Raw genomic sequence first — 7,336 nt, forward strand, 5'->3', positions numbered from 1 at the left:
ACATATACCTCGACCAACACGGCCGGAACAATAAATATGAAATACAATAATAATCCATGCAGTTTAAATCATCTCAGCCTCTGCTGACACAACTACACAGTTTATTGGACAAGAAACCTACTCCACTATTACGACGGAAAACGCATAACACAACAGAGAAATTATCACAGCGGAAAAATAATTAGTAGACCAAAACTCGCTAAAAATCTTCGAGTACAAGTCATACATCACACATATATATAAAATGCATAACAAGAAAACCAAAATCCCACAATATATGAATCTGTCGCGACATGTAGTGGGGATTAGGAACTGGAACCTCCTGACAGCATCAACCTGAAATAGTAATAATCAACGAGGTGAGTTCAACAACTCAGCGGGTATCGGGCTGACATGCATAATACAAAATAACCAATAGTAATAAATATGTGTACAGTCTCCTGGAGTAATGAAAAATGCAAAACTATAAGAAAAGTAGAAGCTGTACTCACCAGGACCTCCTATCAGAATAATAAGGTCGTCAGACCAAAAGTAACATGTCCCTGTATGCATGTTAAACATATGCATCCATCCAATATGCAGCAAATAAAGTGCAGCAAACACAAGTAATAAATGCAATCATGCATATGATGTCAATCACATGTCCTGGTCACCCCTGACACCAGTCAGTCATCTCACACACGATGGTGAGACCGAGTGGATAGGGTTATAACAACTGTGCACTCTGCCATTACTGCTCCTGATAAGTGACCGAGTGGATAGGATATTGTCGGAGTACACCTATCCTCCTACCCCAAATCATAAGTGGGGGAGCTCAATGCTCTCATCTCCCTAAGACAATCCAGAGGAGGGATCCCTGACGTGCTACCACGCTGTGTCACACTCCCATGAGTGGACCAGCGGAGCATTGAGAAAGCAAACTGCCACACACCCTGCCTGATATAGCACTAACCCATGAATGGTTGTGCGTGCAGATCTATATAACTGGCGATGAGCTTAACAATAATGGGGTTACCAATCGCACAATATGCAATCATGCAAGATGGTGCATGACACTAAGCATGCAAATCCTGACTATATCTACCTCCATAAAACATGTACCAAAAATAAACAAATTTAGGTACATGGGTCAGATATGGTAAATGTCTTGTCCGGTGAATCATAATGCATGGTATGTCACTACCTCTATGAGCATAAATAATCATGACAATAAACAAGAGGGTATAAAACATAAATGTAGAACAGATAAAAGCATGCAACAGGTATCATGTAGTGACATACCAAAGTAAAGACAAACATAATTATTACTAGAGGTTATAACCTACTACGCATATCAACATGACATTATCAAAAAAGATAAGTCAAGGTACCCACCTCAAAAAGTGGAGATCGTATCCAAAATAGACCCCACGTCGAGACGCTCGTCTCGAATCAAATCCCTATATCAACATATATATAATTTAAGCCTTGCTCGCAGATATCCCATAGCTTAATCAAATTTTCTATTAACCAAGAAACCCTAATTTTATTCGTTGATCTCGGTTAATTAAATAAATCGGATCTAACCTGAAACCTGGATTAATTCTAAACAACCACCAAATTCAACTTAAACAAGAATCACTTTTCCATCTTCTTACCTTATCACAAGATCTCCTCTGTAGACCGATTGCCAAGAGGTGTGACGGCCAGAAATAAGCTAAGGATTCGTGGCTAAAGCTACAATGAAGCTGCTGCCCCTACATTCCACATCCCAATCATCATAAATCTCCTAATTTATCTCCAATTGATCATTGTTAAAAATTCCAATTTCACATAATACAACTACCCTTGCTGGAAACTACTTACCCTACTACAATACCTTCTTTGTTCACTCACGACCAGGGAGAACGACTACTGAAAATGTTAGCCAGATCGTATTGTTGCCACAGATTCATTGCCGACACTACAAGGAAGCTAATCTTGTACCAATAGATTTCCTTTCCGATAAAAGACACTGCAAGCTACTGTTGAGTTCGTCAAAGAAGGAATCAATAGTAGTAGTTCAACAGCAGGGTACAGAAGGAAGAATTACCTGTCTAGTAGGTTGACCACAACCAACCCCAGTGGAGCTAGGGTTCGGATTTCCCCTTGGCTGGAGATCGACTTGTGCGGGGGCGGTGTCGAGGCTTGATGGTCGACGACAATGTGCGATCCATGATTATTTTAATTTTTACCTATTTAACTGATATTTTATTAATTTAATTTATTCAACTTTTTACGAAAATTCAATCGGTTTAATTAAATAAAAAATTTAATTATTTTTATTTCGATTAAAATGATTCGATTGATTCAGTTATTAATTGATTGTTCATCTAAACATGGTTCTCAAATTCAAAATCATGCGAGCGTATAGAACAGATCCTGTTCTAGTAAGATAATGTATTGAAGATGAAAATCTTGACAAAAAACCAAAGATATGATAACCTTAAATCTTAAATCCTAACTATGATATATTCGTACGAATTTTTCCTCCAAATAAAGGGTGTAATCAAAGGATACTGGACTTCTAGATTGGTTTCCACGTGCGCTTCCTGATTTACCCTAGTACCCGGTGGAAAACTTTTATGGGGTCGAGCCGGTCACCCTAAGGATAGTCAATGAGGCTAATTGAGATTATCATTTTTTTTCAAATCCAAAATCATGCGCCCCGGACTACGCTGCAGCGGCAAGGTATCCAGGTTGTTACTCAGGCACCCGCAGTTTGAGCCCCAGCTATGGTGAATTTGTAGGAATTTTTTCTCTAAATGGGGCACGTAACTAAAGGATGCTGGGCTCCTGTACTGCCCGCTGCGAGCGCTTCCCAATTTACCCTGGTGGCCAGTGGGAAACTTCCGTGGAGCTGGGCCGGTCACCCCAGGCTCGACGTTACCCAACCAGGTTAATCATTTTTATTTTCAAATCCAAAATCATGCGTCCCCAGGGCCATGGTACCACGGTAGGACATTCAGGTTGTCACCCAAGTATCAGCGGTTCGAACCCCAGCTACAGTGTATTTGCAGGAGTTTTCCTCCAAACGGGGGGCGTAATCAAAGGATGTTGTGATTCTAGGTTGACCGCCACGTGCACTTTCCGATTTACCCTGGTGGCTGATGGGAAACTTCCGTGGAACTGGGTCGGTCATCCCAGGGATAGTCAATAAGGCTAACTGGAATTATCATTTTTTTTCAAATTCAAAATCATGTCCCTGGGGTTATGATGTCATGATAGGACATCCAGGTTGTCACCCAGACATCCGTAGTTCGAATCCCAGTTATAATGTATTTACAGTCCCTAGTGACCGGTGAAAAATTCCTATAGAATCAGATTAATCACTCTAGATATAATCAATCAAGGTAATTGAGATTATCATTTTTTTAATTCAAAATCATATGCTAATGATTTAGGATCGGATCGGATTGAAGATAAGGATCATATGGCAAATCCAAAATCATATTACGCCTGGAGCTATGGTGTAACAAAAGGATATCAAATAGCGGTTAATGAAAAACTTACGTGGACCGGACTCATTGCCCCATACTCGATGTTAAGTTTCTTTTTTTTTTTCTCTTTGTTTTTGTGTTTTTGTGTTGTTTTCAAGTCCAAAATCACATTCTCTCTTCAATATCTGTGCTGCTATGGAGACATGCAATGCACGTGCGACCTTGTATTAAAGACTATTAACCAAGTGTCAATATAGTATTAAAGTTAATTAAGAGGGGACCAAACAAGTTAGAGTTGTCTGATATTAATTACACGGTTTCCTATTTCAAACCAATCTCGTGAAAAGAACCAACAAAAGACCATCTTAACAAGATAGCTTCTCAAATTTAAATTAACCTTGTCTCGACAAGAATATTGTAAATAAATGAACTATCAACGTGAATCATTATAAAAACTTCAGGTATGCTTGACAGCTTAAGTCATCCTCGATGCAAAATTTGCTATAGCAAAAGACCATTATTTAGGATAGTTGATTCATTGTAAGTGATAGTTCTATGTTTGAAATACCAAATGTTAATTGTTGATTTTGCTCTCTGTTTGCTCTTTCTGGATGGTTTGGAGTTGGATATCTTTTTATATTTCAATTTTTTTATTTTGGGAAAAAAAAAGGAAGGAATGCCATGCCTATTATTTATGAGTTTCGTATGTGATTAATTTTTCTAGTGTTTGGTTAGTTACACATGCTTTGCTCGGCTTGTTAGGCTGCCTAGTGAAGACTTAATTGTGTGAGATATCATGCATGCAATTACCAATCTGTTATAATTGTAGCTGATTCCTTCTAAAAGCTGAAGATATAACACACTGGGTAAGTGGTTGTGAGGTTAACTGAATGAAGATTTGAGATTGGTGTAGGAGTTACGAATAGGAGCAAAAATCCTTCCTGCGTGCACTTGAGAGAACAGACAAATGTCAATGCCAAAAATCAGGGAAGGGGTCCTTAGTAAAGACCCTCTGATACTCAAGTCAGTGCAATGCCCGAGTGAGAAATTGAACAATAGATATGTAGCAGAGCATGTGCATAGTAAAAATATATTCCAAAGTGTACTTTGCCATCAGAGAGGACCCTCTTTTATATAAAACTTCTAATAACCTCCATAATAATGAAGTGACAGAAAATATCGAGTGTCAAAAGTTGTCGAGTAAGGGAATATATATCCTAGAAGACGTACAGTCACCCTCCGAGGAATTCGCTTATGGTATTCTGGTCTTGCATTGAGTTTTACGAGGGTAGATTTAGATCATCTCTGATTTTCATATGAAATCCCTCATTTCATGCACATAGTCATACCCACCAAGCGAGACCGGCCCCACTTTTCCCCTGCTGATTATGTAACCTCAAGGAACAAGTTTCGATCGGCTTACGGTTTCCCATTCCTCCTTTTTTTCGCCAAGGTAAGCCAGTATTTTCTCCTCCCTCTACAAGAATTAACTCTCGTTTCCATTCACATCCTATGCGGTGTTGTTATAGCTTTTCATTTATTTGGAGTTTCTTTATCTCCTTGAGCCTTCCATTATTTATTCTACCCCAAAGAAGCAACTGGAGGTTTATTTCATTTTTATGCTCATCCCAGTACCACCATTTTTGCTGAAATTCCTCCTCAAGGTGCTGAGTGGAGGGCTAATTATTTTTTTATTCAACTCCCTGCTTCAGTATTTTGGCCGACTGCTTGGCAACCTCGTCTCCCTCTTGCACCTTCTTTAGGCCCCCTAGTACAAATAAAACACTTGTTGAAAAACTTTCCATGCTACCTAACTTGCAACTCGACCTCCCTGAAGTACTTCAAGATGGCCTGTTGTATATATTTGGGTTGAGCCCCGTCCAGCTAGGGTTGGACTCCTCCTTTGGTAAGAAACCCTTGCATTTTCTCTCACATTAGGTATAATTGAATACTTTTTATTTCTTTGGTAGCGGAGGCTATAACTCGGGCTATTCGCTCTACCACAAGACTAAATAATGCCATTCTGAATCGAACTGGGAAAATAATTATGGATGCGTGGGAAGTCAGGCAAGCAACGTTGGAATATGCTTGTACTCAAGCCCTTGACATAATGCAAGAGTCTCCTGACTCGGATACACCGTTAACCTTCATGTGTAAAAGGCCTCAATCGGGCACTATAACTTCCTCTAGACAATCTAGATCTGAGCGTGCCACTACTACCATGCCTCTAGCCTCTTCTGCTCAAGGAAAAGACTTGACCCCTTATCATAAGGCCAACTGGTCCATCCTCTGCGCCCTCTTCATCTTCTCGACCAACTCGATCGTCTAGTTCTTCCTCCTCCATGCGACATCTCCCACCGGCCGAGACAAGCACAGGGAAACTATCTTCTTCGTGCTTGCCACTACCAATGGATCTTACTAAGGGTGCGCCATCTTCTTAGCCAAGTTCTCCTTGACCCCAACCGTCAGTTTTGATTTATTTGTGGTCTGCCATCCTAGCAGGGAATGGCCTCTGCTCTCCGCTCATAGAGATATTGAAGCTACAAGGATCACAAGCTGAGGTCCGGGCCAGCGCGAGGAGATGATTGAAGGTTCTTTCTAACTCCGAGCATACAGATGAGTATGCTTGGACTTCCACTGTGGTAAGTTTGTGACATTTCCCTCAGTAGGTAAGCTTTCTCTAATAACATTCTTCATGTTATTCTATTTTTAGTTCTAAGCTACCAGACTAAATCTAAGCTGCCTATTGGTGAGTTTAGAGTAGATAACAAAATCTTGAAGGAATGCATGGAGGAATTGGAACTCTCTGTTGGTCCATTTTGCACTAATGATCAAACCTGAGTTTTGATAAATGATAAATGGATTAAAAGTTAGATATGTTATTAATCTAATATTATTATCGAGTGTGCAGGGTTGACTAACTTAATAGGTTAAGAGGACTTAACGCAGGTAAGAAGTCCAATCGGGATGTGTGATTTCCGATTGGCGAAGTCCAGATGTGGAATTCTGACAGGAGACCGGGATGTTCAATTCGCGATAGGAGGAAATTCAAATGTGTGATTATGGCAGGATCTGGTGGGTCAGATTGGATGTCAAGGAGGTAACTCGACACTTGGTAAGTGAAGGTAAGTCACTGAAGGAGAGTGACTTAGTGAGGATGCACCCTAGTTGAAGGGATAGTAGGCGTTAGTCTAATTTAGGTTCATTTCGGAAACCTAAATTGAGACCCCTGACTATATCCTGGTTTGGAGGACGGGGTCTAAGTCATAAATTAATTATATTATCATTGTGCTAATATTATTTTGCAGGATAAATATTTCTATGCTGGACTAACAGATTTTGCAAGGGCAAAGAGAGCACAAAAGGCCTCAAGTGAATAGTACTCGAGGCACCTTCGAGAGCTTGGAAGACACCTTGAATGCTATTCATGAAATGCGCCTTTGAGTGCTTAGAAGGTGCAATCGGTAGGATAAGGCAGAGACATTGTCGATGATAAGGAGTCGCCTTTTAAGGGAGTATTTGAGGCTTCCTGCTATTGTCCTACTATGACTCTGCTATGTCCGCTGCTAAGAAGCCATCCAACACTGAACTCGAGCCGACTGTCTACAAAGAGTGTTGGGTAACGAAGTTTAAATTCTGTACTTAGTTATTGCAAAAGAAAAGTGTAGCTTGTTACATTGTTCCTATTATTCATTTTGTACTTAATCCCCTTTTCTGGCAGTTCTAGAAGAAGTTATTAGTGATGTAACAACCCAAATTTCTCCATTTCGAGTCCCAAAAGTAATTTAAAATTATTTAAAAATGCTATATAAAAATTCTAGAGATTTTTAGAAATTTTTAGAGTATTTTTATGTAATTTTTGGAGGTCGTTTGGTATT

This window comes from Zingiber officinale, chromosome 5B, assembly GCF_018446385.1.
Source record: "Zingiber officinale cultivar Zhangliang chromosome 5B, Zo_v1.1, whole genome shotgun sequence".
NCBI lineage: Eukaryota > Viridiplantae > Streptophyta > Magnoliopsida > Zingiberales > Zingiberaceae > Zingiber > Zingiber officinale.